The sequence below is a fragment of the Podarcis vaucheri genome (genome assembly GCF_965113315.1).
Source record: "Podarcis vaucheri genome assembly, chromosome: 12".
In the NCBI taxonomy this organism is placed as follows: Eukaryota; Metazoa; Chordata; class Lepidosauria; order Squamata; family Lacertidae; genus Podarcis; species Podarcis vaucheri.
This window is the reverse complement of record NC_138750.1, coordinates 48,219,388-48,240,083: the sequence shown is the minus strand read 5'-3', so window position 1 is coordinate 48,240,083 and position 20,696 is coordinate 48,219,388. Positions and strand designations below refer to the sequence as shown.

General features: G+C 42.2%; 1 protein-coding gene across 1 annotated transcript in view; it reads right to left on the bottom strand.

Annotated features, from left to right (window-relative positions):
• The window catches only part of LOC309515026 (tigger transposable element-derived protein 1-like), a 409,488-nt gene that overhangs the window by 224,708 nt on the left and 164,084 nt on the right, over positions 1 to 20,696 (bottom strand). The gene's annotated exons all lie outside the window — the stretch shown is intronic.

The window sequence follows — 20,696 nt, the reverse complement described above, 5'->3', positions numbered from 1 at the left end:
GCTGGGAAGGTACTATTACAGCTCTTTCCCACAGGCTGAGCCTCTTCTGGTGAAATGACTGGATCCCCTGCACATCTCTCATTCATTTCAATGGTACTTCTGAAAGGGTTCTAGTGGATTGTGCCCATGTTTCATATTTAGTTTAACACAGTTCCTTTGTCAATATTGAAATGATTTACATGGGCTGATTTCCATTCTGAAACCAATTTAGGCATAGATATGTGTAGAAAAAAATGGCCAAGGAAAAATCAGATACGAAAGCATTTCCAAAAATTCAATTCTAGGTAAAGTACCATAATAGCATTCAGCTAATTTGATTGGATTGACTTACTCGGATTTGTTCAGTAGGGTATTTCTTTCTTCTTTTTATTTCAAATAATGCATTTGTTCCAAATATCCATGCACATTCATTTAAAAGGTTGGTGCCTAGATGATTTGGCTATAGCCAGTAATGAACTGATCTGACGACTCTAATTATCAGTGGTCACGTCTCAGAAAGACAACCTTAGGGATACATTCTTAATTGGATTGAAATTGTTTTCAATACCCCTTCGTCTTCAAGAAGAATAATGACAAGACTGATTGATCATAGGCACTCAGACATCTTGAGTATGAACCTCCCCCATATGAATGCAACTCTGGTACATGGAGGGTTCTGTGTTGAAGTCAAAACCACCCTGTTTCTCCCCTTCCTTCTCAATATGCACAAAGAGGAATGAGCTCAGTTAGTGTGCATGCCCATATCTACATTTAACACCTCCACTTGGTCAAGTTACAGGAGCTCTGGTGTTTGGATAACTGCAGGCAGCAGATGCAGATATGGGAGATGTGCATTCCACATATTAGTGTCCTTCATCCTTGGGTCCACAGATGTCCAAAGGTCTATACATTACATTAGCCCTGACCATTGGCTAATCTGGCTGGAGATTATGGGAGCAGTAGTCCAACAACATCTTGAGAACTAAGGTTGAAGAATACAGTCATAGACTACCCTGGGGAAAAGGGGAGAGGAAAGCTGGACCACATAGTGGTACCTTCCTTTGCAGTTGCCTAATATTAATTTATTGTCCCCCTTATTTCTGAAGCATCTTCAATTCTTCAGTTTATTGTCTAGACCAAATGCCATGACAAACTTGTAGCAATAGTATTAATAAAATAATATAGAGCATCCATCCATAATATAAGCCAACACCCATGATGTAAGAAGAGGGAAATTATACCAGAGACGTCCAGAAGCTTAAAGCTATCTTGATTTTAGATCAGACCTCTGAATCACCACGACAACTTATAGCGATTTTCTCTAACTCTTTTTTCCTGATTTATTATTATTTATTTTTTATTGTTGTTGTTGTTGTTTTGCAGCCAGTGTATAGAGGGCCACACTGTGTGTTAAAGGTAAAGGACCCCTGATAGTTAAGTCCAGTTGCAGATGACTCTGTGGTTGCGGCACTCATCTCGTTTTACAGGCCAAGGGGGCCGGCATTTGTCTGCAAGACAGTTTTTCTGGGTCATGTGGCCAGCATGACTGAGCCGCTTTTGGCGAAACCATAGCAGCTCACGGAAATTCTGTTTACCTTCCCGCTGGAGTGGTACCTATTTATCTACTTGCATTTTGAACTGCTAGGTTGGCGGGAGCTAGGGCCGAGCAATGGGAGCTCACCCCATCACGGGGATTTGAACTGCCAACCTTCTGATCGGCAAACCCAAGAGGCTCAACGGTTTAGACCACAGCGCCACCCGCATCCCCACTGTGTGTTATGGAACTATTATTGTCACTCGAAAGAAACTGAACCATTTCTACTGAGATATACCTGATTCCTTGTGTGAACAAAAATTTCAGAAAGTGATCTTTTGGGTCTTTATTATTTATTAAGTAATCAATTGATTGTAAGATTTCATAGCTACATTCCCACTTCTTAGATGGGTAACAGTGAACACCATCCTGGCACTGGCAAAAGCTGAAGAATGCTTGACTCTTAATACATACCAAAATATAATGGCATAATGTGCTGTAATGTTTCGGTAATTGGTCTGATCTAGTGACAATAATTTACGCATAGAAATAGAAATTGGCACATACTCATTTCACGCTGGATTAAGCCCAGTGTTTGAAAAAGAGTGTGGCATGTGCCACTGTCCCTGGGGCTGAATCTCTTCATCCAAAATTTAGGGTTGTGTGCACAGTTCAAAAGAGTAGATTAGGAATCACCATGCCAAACAGATGTCAGCTTCTGTCACCTTGGAAAGCACCAATCATCTCTTAGGACCTGGTTAGAAATTGCAGCCAAGTAACTCCCCACCAGCAGGTTGGATTCATAGAATCATAGAATTGTTGAGTTTGAAGGGGCCTGAGCATTACCTAGTCCAACTCCCTACAATGCAGGAATCTCAACTAAAGCATCCATGATAGGTGGCCATCCAAACTCTGCTTAAAAACCTGAAACGAAGGAGGGTAATTTGTACAATAAACATAGGTGATCTCCTGGAATTAAAAACAATTTGGACGCTTTTACGCATTTCAGTGACCAATACACAGAATAAAATAAGGTAACATTTCTGAACCCAGCTGAATGATTCAGATGGTAGGTTGCTTAGTCTTACAGCACTTCAAAGAAACTCTGCTTCGTTTTGGACTAGGGATGGTGAAGAACTGTATTCAGTTGATATTTATTGGTGAACCCACTTAGTTTGAGCTTTCTGAAACAATACACAAACCAAAACACAGCCAACCATCAACATTTGAATTTTGTAATGCATTTCTCCAGTCAAGAAATGTGTACAGAAATGCATCTTCTGGGGCAGAATGTACATATAAATAGGTATGTTAGTGAAAATAGCAGAGAAAATGCAATATAAAAGGGTACCTTGCCTTGAAAAAAGTGCACCATGGGTAAAATTGCATAGAAGACAATGAATGTAAAGAGAAAATTGTACTAAAACGCTGCTGAATTTTTCATGAGTACTTGGTGTTTTAAAAATGTGAACTTAAGAGTGGGAAAATGAGAAACTGAAACTGACCAACTTGCCTTTCCTACTTTGAACAATGTCCAAATTTCTTTGAAGTGAGCCCACTTGTATTCAAGATTTGTCCAAAGCAGATGCTCACCCTTCTTGCAAATCCCACTGTTGAATGATGTTGTTACAGTGCCCCATTCCCTGGTTATTAGTTGTTGTTTTTAAAATAAATTTTTATTAGTTTTCACATTATCATTCACATATATCCAATTACAAGGTTCCCTGAACCTTCCGACTTCCTCCTCTCCCTCCTATGGGCTTTTAAATTAAAATTTATTATTATTTGCATATTATAATTTCACCAACTATTATGTATCCCTATTTTATCATAGTCAATTTCACATTACAAATGTCATTATGCTACCAATATTTTTAACTGCTTACAGTTGTTTTTCAAGTAAGTGATGAATTTCCTCCAGTCTCTAGCAAATACTTGATCTTCTTGGTTTCTGATCTTCCCCATCAGTTTCGCCATTTCTGCATAGTCCATCAATTCTGTCTCCCGTTCTTCCTTTGTTGGTAATGCTTCTTCTTTCCATTTTTGGGCTAGTAGCATTCTTGCCACTGCTGTTGCATACATAAAAAGTCTTTTATCTTCTGTTGGTACTTCTTCCCCTAGTAAACCTAAAAGAAAGTCTTATGGTTTTTTAACAAATGTATTTTAAAACATTTTCTTTAGTTCATTATAAATCACTTCCCAGAAGCTTTTTACCTTACAACATGACCACCACATATGGAAAAGGTACCTTCTTTCTCTTCTTTCTCATCTAATCTCCCTTGCTGTATTATATTGTATTGTTTAATTAGTGTTTTTATGGAGCAGTCAAGTAATTTCGTTGTCCCCGAAGGGGGCAATGACAATAAAGATATTCTTATTCTTATTCTTATTCTTACATTTCCAACACATATTTGATTTAGTTTTATACATTTTTGCAATCTTACTTGGTGTTAGATACCAACAGCACATCATTTTCATGTGATTTTATTTCAACGCACAGCATGCTGTAAATTTTGTTTCTTCTCTCCACAACTTTTCCCAAGATAAAAACTGGATATTACACCCCAAATCACTAGCCCAATGTATCATCACTGCCTTAAATGGTTATTAGTTGTTTCTGTCACACCGAAGAAATGCTTTTGCACCACTGTGTTGTGGCCATCTCAGGAGATTCATCAGGAAGACTTGCTGAGTCTCCATTTACTCTATGAAGAGGAGCATAATGAATTACAATGAAAGACACGGTATTCATTTGAGCTTGCTGAACGCAGTCAGCAAAAAACACACAAAACACCACATTTTGATTAAGCTGAAAATCTGTTTGTACTTTCACTTGTGTTTTTTAATTAGGATTCAAATTATTTCTTGTAGACAACTCAGTTATTAGGAGAGTTGGTAGCGTGCCACGGCAGCAGGCAAATGAACTCAGTCCTAAACTATATATATATATGAAGGCCAATTTAAAAATATCATTGAAGCCAACAACATTTTCAGGAGATTAAAATCTTAGCAGCCCCATATGTTATACCTTTCACTATGCTCCATTTTTCAATCCTTCCGAACATTCCTAAACAATATCCTTTGGGATGACATTTTGCCAATTTACTCACAGCCTGGATGCAGATTATGTCTGAGCGTTTGATTGAGCCCTCTGTCACTCTCAAGCAGTATGAATATGGAGCAATGGCATTTCCTGAGACAGTCATTTATTTTAGCTGGATTATCATTAATCAGATACAAATTTGGCATTACTTTAATACTGCTATTTTCTCTTATAGGCGCAATGCTCAGTGGTGGTTGGTTGTTTTTGTTTTTTTGGGAAAAAATAATAATTGATGCAAGCTGGAAGGAGCACTGTGAATAAATTAGTGAGGGAATGTAGAGGGCTTTCGTTTTGTACGTTTTGTCAGGGTGGGAATGGGTGACTGGACCCAGAGCCAGACCTTCTGGCTCAAGGTTCCTGAGGTCAGTAGCTTGTGCTGGACCAAGCAGAAGTAGCTGCTGTGCTGCCAAGTTGGAGCAGAAACCTGGGATCCCTCATATCTATGCCAGGTCTGATCAATTCAGAGGCCTCTGACTGACTGCCAGTGACAGAGTCTGATATTGCATACTCGTTTCCTTCTGTTCCTGAGAGGGATTTGAGGCTAAACACCTGACGAAACTCAGTTCTGGCACCTGTCAAGTGGACGCCATTGTCATTCTAGGCAAAGGAGGCAGGTGTTCATGGCGAGTTCTGGCACCTCTTTTTCTAGAAAAAATGGTGATTCACATGGCTTGTTCACAGTCTGAGACACAGTGGTTCTTGGTCCAAGGTGGACACCCAGTAGGGAAGCGTTTGCAAAACCTTCAGCTCTGGGGCCAAATCTGGCCCTGTATACTGTTTTAGCTGGCTCATGGGACTCTTCCCAGGCTACACTACGTCCTCAGTTGCTCCTTTCTCTTGTGACATCCCTCCCCCTGTTCAGACTTACTTTGAACCCTCCTCATATGTTTTTGTCTAGCTTGAACGCTAACAATGCATCTTGCTTTCCTGGTTGGAAGACATAAATTGGTGTGTAGAAAGTGGTCTACTGTACAAAGGTAAGATTTACATTTGGTGCTCTGCCCACCTTTGCCTCTCACCCACACACTGGCATGTGGCCTCTGGAAGGTTGCCCAGGATGGAATGTGACACTTAACTGAGCATGGTTCACCTAAAATAGGGTGTTGGGTGGCACTGTGGGTTAATCTACAGAGCCTAGGACTTGCCAATCAGAAGGTCAGCGGTTCGAATCCCTGCGACGGGGTGAGCTCCTGTTGCTCGGTCCCTGCTCCTGCCAACCTTGCAGTTCAAAAGCACATCAAGTGCAAGTAGATAAATAGGTACCACTCCAGCGAGAAGGTAAACGGCGTTTCCATGTGCTGCTCTGGTTCACCAGAAGAGGCTTAGTCATGCTGGCCACATGACTCGGAAGCTCTACGCCAGCTCCCTTGGCCAATAAGGCGAGATGAGCGCCGCAACCCCAGAGTCAGTTATGACTGGACCTAATGGTCAGGGGCCCGTTACCTTTACCTTTAACAAAGGGTGGCATTGAACTAAATTTTACACAGAGAAGACCCCTTGAAATCAATAGGACTTAAGCGATTTGCAACTTGTCCCATCAGTTCTAGTGGGAGCTAACCTCAATGGACTTTGTCTGGCTCCAAGCCAACACATTTTAAGCATGCTATGCTTTGTTTTACTCTCCACAAAGTCCTAAGAGACATTTCTCAGGTCTCAAGCAATGGTGGTGGATGCGTAGTATTACAGTTGCATTCAGCATGGAACTCCAAGCAACGTATGTAGCATTACAAGACAGTCTCCAAACCAAGCACAGACCAGATCAAGGGCCTGCTTAGCTTCAGGAAGGTTTCTGCATCTGGTACCTTCAAACTATGCTCCTGGATATGGATCCATAACCAGTAGTGGAAGATCTGCACTGCTCACCTGACCTCCCTCTGACTGAGTTGCTTCTGCATACTGGGATGGAGAAGGGTAGGGGCAAGGAGACAGCAAGGTCAGCCTGGTAGAAGCATGCCAGCGGAGCCAATCCAGTGCTGCTGCACTGACCTCACTGCCACTTTGCCCCTCCCACTTTCCATCCTGGTAGGTAGCAGCGACTCAACCAGAGGAAGGTCAGTTGAGTGGCCCAGCCCCACCACAGAATGCACTGCCGGGAACCACAATGTGATGTCCATGCAGTGTTGGTGTTGGGAATGGCTACCATACACACACCCTTGTTATTTGATGCATTCTGAAATTTGAGAGAAGGAGAGAGAAAGCTTCTCTATTTTTTTACAATTTGCTTGCCACATAGAGGGAGTTATATTGAGAACTTCAAATAGTGTCTGCCCATGGCAGTCATGCAGACACTATTTGAAGTTCTCAATATAACTCCCTCTATGTGGCAAGCAAATTGTAAAAAAATAGAAAAGCACACGGGTGGCGCTGTGTGTTAAACCACAGAGCCTAAGACTTTCCGATCAGAAGGTCAGCGGTTCGAATCCCCGCGACGGGGTGAGCTCCTGTTGTTTGGTCCCAGCTCCTGCCAACCTAGCAGTTCGAAAGCATGTCAAAGTGCAAGTAGGTAAATAGGTACCGCTCTGGTGGGAAGGTAAACAGTGTTTCCGTGTGCTGCTCTGGTTCGCCAGAAGCGGCTTAGTCATGCTGGCCACATGACACAGAAGCTGTACACCGGCTCTCTTGGCCAATAAAGCGAGATGAGCGCCACAACCCCAGAGTCAGCCACGACTGGACCTAATGGTCAGGGGTCTCTTTACCTTTACCTTTTACGGCAGTCATGAGCACCTCCAAGAAGGAAACCAACATTCCATTTCCAGCCACGGTGATCTTTGATTTCTCAGCAGAATCCTTTCCCCATAAGATATCAGAAAGAAAACTCATTTATCAAAAAGACACAACAGATTCTCAGAGCTAGCCCTTCTGTTTGGCAGCCCTTCTGTTAAGGCAGAAGGCAGCAAGTGTCACTGAATGAGCTGAAAAGGCCAGTTGTTTAATTCATTGTTGTTTACAGTTGGGAGAGAAGCTTGCTGGATTTTCCACCTGTAGTGCCAACATTGAGTTGGCCCTACAAATCAACCCCCTGAGGCTGGAACTAGATCCTTTTGGCTATGTGTGGCTGCCACAATAAGTAAATAATTCCCCCATATCTCCTGTGTCTCCCTCCCCAGTAGCAGTGAATAAAACAAAGAAAATGAGGTGACATCGCCATGCTCCAAATTTCTGTAGACCCACAATTGCCAGTGTAGTGAGGGTGGGATGTTAGAGCATCATGCTACGTGGTTTTTTAAAAAAATATTATTATGTGTCTGTGAGGAAACAGAACGTAAGAACAGACTAAAGGTATATCTCCAGGTGAGTATCCTGATTATTTATTTATTTATGACAACACATTTATTCAAAAATTACAATACAGCTTTGTCCACTGCCCTAATATCACAGAATGATCACTCCAATCTCCAGTCCCTCATGTTGACTCACCAAGAACCCTCAACAGGAACCCAACTACCAATATGGCTTACTAAGTAAAGGTAAAGGCCATTAGGTCCAGTCGTGGCCGACTCTGGGGTTGCAGCGCTTATCTCACTTTATTGGCCAAGGGGAGCCAGCCTACAGCTTCCGGGTCATGTGGCCAGCATGACTAAGCCACTTCTAGCGAACCAGAGCAGCGCACGGAAACGCTGTTTACCTTCCCGCTGGAGTGATACCTATTTATCTACTTGCACTTTGACATGCTTTCGAACTGCTAGGTTGACAGGAGCAGGAACCGAGCAATGGGAGCTCACCCCTTTGCGGGGATTCGAACCGCTGACCTTCTGATTGGCAAGTCCTAGGCTCTGTGCTTTAACCCACAGCGCCACCCACGTCCCAATATGGCTTACTAGACATTCTCAATTAATATATTAAGTAGGTGACACTTCTGCAATTATGATAGCATTAAAATATCCTGTTCTTTTTCAATAAAAGGGGGGGAGGAGACCAAATTGTGTCTGACCTAACCAGTTGCTCCTGGCAAACCAGTAAGCTTGAAGGCATCAGTCTTCTCCTACATTTGCTGAGATAACGCCTAGTTCTTCCCTATGACTTTAACCCACGCAAAGCAAATTCAGGTATTTCCTGATGTATTTTATGGGTGAATTTTAAAATAATATCTATCATAGCAGTCATCTATGTTTCATTCATATTGCATGCCGTCGTAGCTAAGACAGCGTTCTGAACGGCAAAGGGACTTTTACAGCTTTCTGAATTCTGAAAATCCATGTGGACGTCTCCTTGGAGAAATGAGCCAGCACTGTGGGCTATGGATAAATCAATAGATACATGGAGAAATTGGATACTTTTTATGTTAACATTCCATCTTCTTTTGCAAGTTGCTGCTGCTGCCTGTAATTTTTACCTATTATCTGTGTCAGTTTTTCTTATCCTATCTGACATTCATGGACACGAACTTGGTCGCATTACAACATAGCCAAACATGTGTCAGAACAGGCCTTCAGATAGTCTGCTAAACATCTGAGGAATGCAATCTTTTAAAATTTGTTTTTGGGAAATAGTTTGGACAATAATATTTCCACTAAAAAAAACAAAAATAAACCCTACTAAATCTGCCTATCAGTACAGCCTCTCAGAAGTACCAGTAAGAAATTCCAAGCACACTTAAGTGTATGAAAAATGGATCGTTCTCCATGATCAGGCAACCAATGCATGCAGCAAACTGATCTTCAGATTGATTTCCATATAGGAAACTGCTAAGTGGTTCCTACGACAAAAGGACATTGTTCAGTTGTTATGTTATTTTGTTTTGTTCTCGTTTTCCTTGATCCACCTGTAATCTTGAATATTTTTACTCAGTAACCACAATAATAATAATAATAATAATAATAATAATAATAATAATAATAATAATAATTTATTTGTACCCCGCCCATCTGGCTGGGTTTCCCCAGCCACTCTGGGTGGCTTCCATAGAAACCAAAAAAGACTAAAAAATCATACATTAAAAACTTCCCTGAATAGGGCTGCCTTAAGATGTCTTCTGAATGTCAGGTAGTTGTTTATCATTTTGACATCTGATGGGAGGGCGTTCCACAGGGCGGGTGCCACTACCGAAAAGGCCCTCTGCCTGGTTCCATGTAGCTTTGCTTCTCGCAATGAAGGAACCGCCAGAAGGCCCTCGGCGCTGGACCTCAGCGTCCGGGCAGAACGATGGGGGTGGAGACGCTCCTTCAGGTAACCACAATGTTAGGAGCTGCTGAGATCTATGAACATTCTGTCACAAGTGACAAGTCCCTGGACTCAGCCTGCCCTATAAAACCATAACAGGTAGCCCCAAAGGTTCCAAAACAGGGTTCACTTGGACAAACGTAAGCAAGCCCCATGCCACTCAAGAAAGCTCCACTGGACTCAAAGATGCAATAGGTGCCACAAAGAAGGCCTTTTTAATGCCTTCGCCATCATTCACCTAGATACTTCAAATCTGCAGGGCATGATGAGTCCTAAGGACCCAATAGTCCAAAAGTAGCTTTTAATCTCAGACCTTCTGTCTAAAGTCTTTGAGAATTATTGGAGAAAAGGTGAGATCCCTGTGGGCTGGAGGCAAATGTAGTTCCCATCTTCAAAAGGGATGGTGGTGGAGAAAACCCAGTTAATTACCAATTGGTGAGCTTGACGTTGATACCAGGAAAGTTCGTAGGACAGAGAATGAAACAGACTCAAGATTCAGGTAGGTAGCCGTGTTGGGTTGGTCTGATGCAGTTGAAATAAAAATAAAAGAATAAAAAATTGCCCAGTAACACCTTATAGATCAACTAAGTTTGTTCTGGTATAAGCTTTCATGTGCATTTTAGGAAAGGATGTTTTGATTAACAAAATCCAGCATGGCTTTCTCAAAAACAAGCCAGACAAATCTCATTTCTTTTTGTGATAGAGTTACAAGCTTGGTGGATCAGGGAAATGCTGTGAATCTAGTGTATCTTGATTTCAATAAGGCTTATGGCTAAGTCCCCCATGATATTCTTTCAGAGAAGCTGGTAAAATGTGGTAAAACAGCAAGATAACTGTGAGGTGGATTTGTAGCTGGTTGACTGACAGAACCTAAAGAGTACTCATTAATGGTTACTCACCATCCTGGAAAAAAGTAACAGGTGGGGTGCTGTAAGACATGTACCATTGTAAGACTGGAAGACTTGCACCACTTCTGTTCCTGCTGTTTCTTGACCTGTTTCATTGCTCGGAGCTCCCCAGTCAACCTGGGGGCTGCACAAGCTTCACAGGGCTGGTGCAATTGTGTTGGTGACCCATCATTCCATAGCAAAACTGCAGCTACAACAGAAATGCATTCACTGGTTACTCGAAAATTCCCCAGATCATTCAGAAATCCATTGGATTTCCTAAGTCTTTCTTTCATTTGTCTAAATAAAAAAATTCCTTCCAGTAGCACCTTAAAGACCAACTAAGTTAGTTCTTGGTATGAGCTTTTGTGTGCATGCACACTTCTTCACTTCTTCAGATACACTGAAACAGAAGTTGCCAGATCCTTCTATATAGTGAGAAGGTGGGGAGGGGTATTACTCAGAAGGGTGGTGGGAATGGGAGATTGGCAGATAGCTGAGATGAGCCTGTTGACGACTCTTAACGACTGCAATAGGTCTTACAGGAAAAGGCAAGGGGTGAGAAGGTGAAGAATGGCTTAGTCATGTATAATGAGATAAGAATCCAATGTCTTTGTTCAAACCAGGTCTCTCCATGGTTTTCATTTGTCTGTTTGGATGACATAAATACAGAGTAATTTTAACCCCATCACCACCATCTGAACCATCTTCCTCCAACCTTGAAGCAAAGGTTAGAAGTGTGCCCTGGCCTATGTATTGGAATGGTGACAAACTGAGACAGCCTCATGATTATCATGTAAACCATGGTGTTCTATGCTGGCTCTCTGAGGGCAATCTCAGAGGCTACCAGAACCAAGGCCCTTGGGTGGTCAAACAACACCTTGGATCTGAAGAAATTCAACATTTCCCCTGAGATTATTGTATTTAGTACAATCTATCCCTTTGGGAGAACTTTTTGGCTTGGAGGGAAAAACATGTGAAACCTCCTCTCCTAAAACCTGGGAAATGCTTATTTCAGAACTATGAAATTGCCACAGTTTTATCTTAATGTGCACAGAGACCAAAACAACAACAGCTCTTCACTATGCAATTAGAACTTGAACTGAACCAATTACATGTTGTAATGGCATACAACAATTATGCATAATGACAGAATTATAATTTGTGATGATATCACAAAAGCTGTTATGCAACTTTCTGAGTGAACGTTGACCATGGAATGAATATGTGTGCGTGTGCTATTTCAGTGTTTCAGCTAAAATAGGGAGTGCGGAAGAGTAAAACCTCATCTTACTATTCTGCATTATTATTTTTTAAAAAAAACAATGTGCAAAACAGGAAGAAACCATACCCTACAGCAATAAATGAAAATATGCTCATCTCAGCATTGGAAACAACACGCATGGATTCTGATGCTCAATAATATTGGGACTAGGATTGTAATAACAATTTTCAAACTGCTAGAGGACCAATATTCTGGTCTGGTTAGTGATCCCTCTGTGATGTGCACAAGCATCCACATATTACCCCTTTTTCAAAGATCTGTTCTCGCTGTCAGTTCACTGCCTGGTTGAGTTCAAAGTGTTACTATTGCTATATGAAGCCCTTAATGGCTTTGGATCACTTTGATCTGTGCACTTGCACTTCTACAAGTGCCACACAATCTCCATTTTGTATTTTCAAGGAGTTATTCTTTTTAGTGTTGCAGTTGTACAAATACTTTGAGACTCCCTTACTGTTAATATTAAGCAAGCACCATCACTGTACTCCTTTAGACACTTGCTGAAAGCTTTTCTGCTTTGGAAGGTCTGTTGAGATGTGTGACTCAGTTGCATCTATTCTTAAATTTGTTTCAGACATATTACTGTGTTTCATTGTTTTAAATGTTTTAAATCCTTTTAAAATATGTCTTTATTTTATTCCTAACTGTATTTTTTAACCACAGAAGTATTTGCTTCCCTTGACCACATAGGGGGAAAGGACAGGGTATCAATTTAATAGATAAAATAAGAGTAGGCTTAATGTATTTCTCCCTGTGTTACACAAGAACACATATCACAATCTCGGATGCCATTTATGATACCACCCTAAAACCATGGCATTCTCTTCTGGCAATGGTGCAAACATTCTTGCCCCATCAATTCAAACACATCTGGAGGGCATAACTTGTCTCAGTGATTCTTCCCAAAACTAAATTACGTACAAGAGAGACAAAATAAAGGTTCTTCATTTAGGGGAGAAGCAGAGAATGAGAGATAACTGCCTTGGATGTAACACATGTGAGAAGATTCCAAGGATTGTGGTGGATCATCGCATGCTGAACATGAGTCAGCAGTGTGTGGGTGGTGCAGTTTTAGGCCTCATCAATGGAACCTTTGTTTCCAGATCCCATGATGTAAGAGTTTCACTTCATTCTGCATTAGTGTGTAGTCAGAAGACTCCAGTGCTGTATCCAGTTATGGGTACCACCCTTTAAGATGAGTATAGGCAAACTGTAACAGTTTCAGAGGAGGACAATGAAGATTGTCAGCAATATGGAAAACAGACTATATCAAAAGAAAGAAAAGAAAAGAAATATGGGCAAGAGAAGAGAATACTGAGGCAGAACGTGTTATGGTAAGACCCTTCAAATACCTGAAGGGATGGCACATGGAGGAGGACAAAGACTTGCATTCTGTAGCCCCAGAGGTTATATGGGAGAGAAATTTCATTCATGTTGCATTTAGAGGAGAGCCTACCTAATTCATGTTTTTTGAAACCATATGTGAACCAAAACACAGCCATCCTGTAACATTCACAGCTTTATTAGTTTTTCAATGCACTTCTCCAGCCAATGAATGCATACAAAAATGCATAAAGGTAAAGGTAAAGGTACCCCTGCCCGTACGGGCCAGTCGTGTTCGACTCTAGGGTTGTGCGCCCATCTCACTTAAGAGGCCAGGCGCCAGCGCTGTCTGGAGACACTTCCAGGCCACGTGGCCAGCGTGACGAAGCTGCTCTGGCGAGCCAGCACCAGCGCAGCACATGGAAACGCCGTTTACCTTCCCGCTATAAAGCGGTACCTATTTATCTACTTGCACTTAGGGGTGCTTTCAAACTGCTAGGTGGGCAGGAACTGGGATCGAAAGATGGGAGCTCACCCCGCCGCGGGGATTCGAACCACCGACCATGCGGTTGGCAAGCCCTAGGCACTGAGGTTTTACCCACGGCGCCACCCGACCCCCCCCACAAAAATGCATAGATCAGGGTTAACTCTGCATCAAAATACATAAGTGGTAAAAACATACAAAAATGCATAATATTTGTTGGAACTGGCCGGTAAAAATGTGAATATTGTGGAAGACTCCATGTAGACATATGTATTGTAGGAGACATTCTCACTAAAATGCTGGCGGGGAATTGCCAACTGATGTGGAAATGTCAAGAACTGAATTTAAGACTGAGAAATGAGAAGTAGAAAGAAAACAGAATCGGCAGATTCACCCATTCCTAACCAGAGGGCAAGAAAGTATAATTACAGATTTGTCCGGAACATTTGGAGAAACCTTTTGATGACAAGAGCCATCCAACAATGGTGTCAAATACTTGGTGTGGCATGGGGAGGGAGATGCTGTATCTCAGTGGAGGTCTTCGAGAAGCTAGCAGCCATCTATTGAAGATATCACAGTTCTGAATTTCCTTCATACAATGGGGATGGATTTGATGGCCTATGGCACCTTAGAACGGGTTAATTCTAAGATGAATGGGAAAGTTCATCTTTATGCGAAACCTGCAGAATGCACAATGATTGGATCCAGTCCCTCACACTGGAATGTTCATCACGATCTGGAAGTTCAGTTCTGCAAAGCAATTGGAGGTGAAGATGAAAGTGTAGCTATTGATTTCCTGCTGCATTTCTTTCTTTTGCTACACTAGATAGCGCTCATCGAAAGTGACTTTCCAAGAATTACTTTTATAACACTTCACTTATTTGGTGAATCCTACCAAATGATTTCTTTTGAAGTTCATCACCCACTCAATATTTTTCAAAGCCAAGGAAACTATTTTTCAGGATTCTTGTTTCTTGGAATACCCTGTTATAAAGGTCAGTGTGAAAAATACACATTTCTAAATGGAGGGTCAATGTCTTTCATAAGCCATCTCCCGGTGTTCAGCCTGAGCACAAGAGCACAGAATGTGTGAAGGGGGTTCTGTGATATGTACACAACTCTGCCCCCAAATGTATACATGTTAGGGGGTGGGGTCCAGATGTCAGCAGACTATAGTTCACCCCAATCTTTCACCCAATTTACAGGGACTTGGTGGGAAGGCTACCGAATCATTTCCCTAACTCATTAGATATATTTTTTTCCCCAAAATGTGCTGCTATATTTTTCCTTTAGAGTTTTTTTTAAAATTCTTTGATGTGATATTCTAGGTTTTTTTATTTCATCATTTGGTTGTGTGAATGTATGAGTAGACGATAGATAGATAGATGATAGATAGATAGATAGATAGATAGATAGATAGATAGATAGATAATTTACTTTTCTGTAAATATTCACTTAGGCCACATTTACACCATACATTTAAAGTGCTTTCCCAGTCAGAGCTGTGATTTCCAGAGTGGTTTACCAATCAATCTCTCTCAAAGGCGACGCTGGAAATTGTACCTCCGTGAGAGGAATAGGGGTTTCCTAACAACTCTCAGTACCCTTAACAAACTGAAGCTCCCAGGTTTCTTTGGGGAAAGCCATAACTGTTTAAAGTGGTATCATAGTGAATGTGCCTTAGAGACTGTTCCAGTATCAAGTGGTACATAAATATATGAAACAATAACAACACTCTTAGAAGCCTCCTTGTGACTGGAAACTTTAATAATCCAGGGTTCCTGATTTTGGGCAGGAGGGGTTGTTTCTAAGTGAATTCAACCAAATGCAGTGAGAAGCTCCAATCAAATCTTCCAGCTAAATATGCAAAGGTTAGGAGTGGAGGGTGCAGGACTAGCATCAATGGGAATATTGGGTAGGCAATGCCCAGTGCATGCGCCTCTGACCCCAGCACACTTTTTGCCCTTGCATGTTTAGGCTGAATTTCCAAAAAAGAGTTTTAGAGATGGAATGTCAAGAGGTACTGTTCCATTTCTGATTGTGGCCTTCCTGTGTCTTATGATCATCAGAAACAACAGATGCCAAATCTGGCTTCTGGAGTCCCAAATATACAGAGTGCTCTACACTTCAGGTATTGAGCTGCGACTCCTTGAGGTTTTCCCATTCACTTTTATTGAGAGGAGGCTTTGGTACATTATTTCCCTGAGGCTCTTCAGCCAATACACATAGATAAGCCTCTATTCTTTGCTACACAATACGGGCTTTGCTAATCCTCTCTTTTACTACCCTGACGGCCCAGCTGTGCTCTTGCTTTAGGAAAGTTGAATTGATCTCTTGCGCTCCTCTCTCCCCATAAATATCAAAGTGGAGTTCTCTCAGGCATTCTCTCCTCCTTACTAGTTGCTGTCCCCTCAACCGCCCGTGTTTCTCACTCCTTCATGTTGTGGTGGGAAGATGGGATAAGCATGCTGTGAGGAGGGTATGGTCAGGGAAGCAAGGGGTACTTGCCTCTCCCTCTCCTTGTTACTAGTCTCTGATTCTTTCTCCCCTAGTGGAGGCTCCCCAAAGCCCACTGGGATTGTCCTGGGATTGTCATCTCACCATTCTCTGCCCCGCTGGCTCATCCTACTCCTGACACACGGGATAGTTTCACTGTCTTCAGTCCCATGCCATCAATGCAAGAGTCGCCATCTGAGTGATGAGTCCAGCAGAAGAGCTGGACTAGTCTGGTCTGTAGTTGTCTCAGCAGAATAAATAAATTACACAGCCCTTAAGAGAATATATGCAGCATGGCTCCTAGGCCAAGTTCAATGATGTAGCATCTCCATATTTTAGTTTAGAAGATTATTCACAAAACAAATTTCCTCTAATGTCAATCCCTAGATGTAAGATGTAGGCACATCCAGTTGGACCAACCAGAGTCCCAAGAGCTAATCCAAGACTGAATGAGGCAACAAAGGCAAACAGTACATATCACCTTCCAACTTTAATTGTTATGAAACTCACCATCCAAAGTTTTATTTGGATATTTGTTTCCACTACTGGACACAACTTCTGTTCCAGCCCTGTGTAAATCCCATCAGATTCTTCCTAGCAATAATGAGTGAAGGACTGCATTCTGTGCTTCCTAACTTACAATTCCCCATCATCCCCAGGATGTGTAAATTTGCCACTTCTCATCCAGCTCAAAAAGGCAAAAGAAGTTTCCTTGCATCAGTGAGGTTTTGACAATCTCCTGTGGCAAAGCACTCAACATTAACAAAATATGTCAAATGAAACACTTCAGGATTGAAATAGCGCATCTCTGATGCTAAGTAAGCTCACCCATAAATAAGGTTGTTTCAACTCTTGGCTTGCAAAATACATGATCTCCCCTCCCAACAGGTTGCTGCTTTTGATGGTAGAAAATTGATTGCACATTTTCAAGGGGCTGGGAATTGTGAAAAGTGTCCAACTTGAGTGTCCATCATCATTAATCTGTTTTGTCAAGAAAACTATAGCAACTGTTGTAAGATGAACTGCTCAGTTCTTGCACAACTGCTTTGTGAGCTGGACCTGAAATGTATTCCATTCTGACTCTTGACCTGATAATCCACAAAGGACCCTTCATCACATTATATGTTTATTTTACAGAAGTGATCACCATGCAGGAAGAAGAGTGTGGGCTGGATTTCCTAACACTGGTAAGTTAGCTGTAGTTCAAATGATATAGTCCCACAGTATAGGAAAAAGATCTCATGTTTAGTAAGTTAAAAAATGGTTTACTTACAAACTCTCCCAAGTTCAGGTTCTTGTGTTTCAGAAAGTTTCATAGGCAATAAAACTTGGCTTAGTTAAAAAGAGGTGTCAGTTTCTAGATTATTGGTAAAGGAACTCAAGAGTGTCTGTGAGAGCAATGCAGTCTGAGCTGGAACAACCACCTCCAAACATTGAGCTTCTCAGGTAGACTGGGAGAGGAACCATTTCCTCCTAAGGTAAGGGAAGTGGACATAGCTAAGCCTGGCAGGACAGCTTACTCTATGGTATTAACCTCTTCATGAATTAAATAGACTCAAGCATGTTGGTTATGTGAGGCTATTTATCCCACAAATACTAGATGGATCTACATTCTGATTGCTTCCTACGTGTCAAGGCGCTACAGTGGAAACAATCTCTTTTCCTTCTGCTGCAGCAAAAGTGCTACCCTTGTCTAGTCACAGGGCTGGCCATGGCTCATACCTACAAAAAGAAGGTGGGAAGCTATCTAGATGACTTCCAGTGAATGGTTAGAGAGTACCAGCTCTTGCGGCATTATTGAAGACAAGCAGGTGTGGACAGCCTTAGTGCTCTGGCAAAGAATGACAAGGTTTTCCTGGGAGTTGCTCTCTGCCTTTTAAAGAAAATGGATATAAGTTTTATTAATTTGCAGCATGGGTGATGATCTTCTAGCAGCTAAGCCCTTTTCCAAGGTCCAGTGTACTTCCACCTGCTCTGTCAGCCAAAACTTCTGATAGAAACCCCTGAGGGGAAAGAGCAAATCTTCTCTGTAGGGTTTAATTGTTGGTTATAGGTTACGGGAAGGACAGTTGTAATCTTTTGAAGCTAGCAGTTAAGTATCATAGAAGGGAGCTGCCTTTGACTCAAAAGGGCACACTGCAATTACAAGGAGCTAAGTGCTCACGTTAGTATCTTAGAGGAAAACGGATCGTCCGTGGCTCAGAACACGATTAGTTCTTCTCAAGATCCATTCGAATCCTGAGTTCCCTCTCTCCTGCCTTCTCATCTTGTCATTTTGAGATTTGGACAGCTTCATTTTCTTAAAGAGTGGAGCGAATTTATATTCTTCCCGTTTGATATTCAAAGCAGATGAATAATTAAATTAACCCTGTTGCTTTTTGATCAGAGTCAATGTCAAACCACTCATTTCGCATGGCTTTGGGGAGCCACCCTGTAGCAACGCTAAGCTCAGAGTTAAGCCAACTGTTTCTTTGCCTCCTTTTCATTCGACGTGGAGAGGTCCAACTCCCATCTGCTGGGAGAAGGCCAGTGGTGAATATGAAACAAAACCAGAATCCAAAATGAGTCTCACAGCTTCAGAGTACAGATTAAATTCCATCCAAGGCAAGGATCTTGGGCTTCAGAACTAAATCCTGTAATCCTCTTTTGATAGAGCTAAGTGCCATTATCCTCAAATTGCAGATGGGACCAATATGAAGCTTTACGGAACCAACAGGGATGCTCTTGTCCTCAAAGTGAACCACCAGCACAGAAACAAAAACCCAGAGCATTGTGGGTGAATGTGGATGACCATTTATCAAGTGGCAACTTCTCACCATGTACCCATATCGCAGGCCAGCACAACTTGTGACCTGCCAAGCTGAACACAACCCGCCAGCTGTGTATTGTGGCATGCCAACTGCTTTCCAAGCTCTCCTGTTTCCACTGCCAGATAGGCTGCGAAACCAAAGAGATTTATCAATGGATTTCAGTGTGTGGCTGGTGGACTGCATTCAGCTTCTTAATGTGCTTTGATGGTTCACATCTGCAATTTAAGGATAATGATGCTGTTCCAAGGCATTATATTGTTGGTATTCACCTTTTCGCACCCCTCGCCTGGGCTTGGTGGCAAAGCTTCAGACTGGGCACAGACTGGGAAATAGCTATGGGCAAGAAAACTCAAATCCAGACTCAATTCATCTCCCCACTGTTGAAAGCTGCCCATGCTGGATTCTGAAATGCAGTGGACAGAATACATCTACTCAGCAGTAGCAGGACAGGAACCCTAGTATTTATTTTAGACCTGGCCATTTGAGAACCTTCCTGTTGCTTGTCTATTATGGTAGCTGATGTTGCCCTCATGCTTTCCAAGAGGACTCTGGAGCCTCAGCACACACAGTCCTAGGTGAGCTCAGCTGACCAAGTCCAAGCCTAGTTTCATGCAGATGTACAAGGAGGACACATGCAATATGCTATGCATGAGGCTGCTGCTGAAGAATAATAATAGAATCTTAAAGTTGGAAGGGACCTTGAGGATCATCGATTCCACTCCCCTGCAATGCAGGAATATGCAACTGTCCCATATCAAACCTGAAACCTTGGCGTTATCAGCACCATGCTGTAACCAACTGAGCTATCCAGGCCTGGAAATGACATTTAGTACAAAATACAGCAATGTACATGGAAATCCAAACAACATTTGGAGCAGGCTGAAGGGGGTGGGTGGGTGGGTTGGATTGGGCAGCTAGTCTCCACTGGCCTCCACTGGTCACTGTCTGGGGCTTGGATTGTAACATCTAACTGGGACCAGGCTTATGGATCAATTAAAGTCCCTCTTTAAATAGCTGCTTTGGCTTCTGATACATTTCTATACTTGATTCAGGATGCTAGCGTTAACCCTGAAAACCATAAGGTTCCCACTTCTCCAAGGTCAAGATCAGGGAAGTGTTGAGTTTCCAGATGTTGCTGCTATCACAACTCCCATCATCCCTGTCACTTGGCCAGGCTGGTTAGGGGTTATTGGAGTTGGAGTCCAACAACATCTGGTGGGCAACTGGCTCCCCATTCCTGCCTTCAGTGAACTGCCTTGCTTGGAGATCACTAACTCCGGCCTTTCTTCACATCCTTCCAGCTTGTGAACCAGGCTTGGACTCTCTTGGTGTTGCCACCCTGACTTCAGAATTTTCTGCCTCAGGATGCTTGTATGGCCCTAACACACACACACACAGAGAGAGAGAGAGAGAGAGAGAGAGAGAGAGAGAGAGAGGCTTTAAAATGCTGAGTTTCCTATTTTTGTAATCTGGACTTTTATCGCTCTGCTGCTACTGTTTGTAACCCCTTTCCTGTTTAAATACTCATTCTCTCATTCTTCCTTTTTCATTCTACATTTAGTGCAGTTTTGATTTAAACTTGTCAGCTGCTCTGAAGGGTGTGATAAATATCTCTAAAATAAATATACTCCAGAGAAG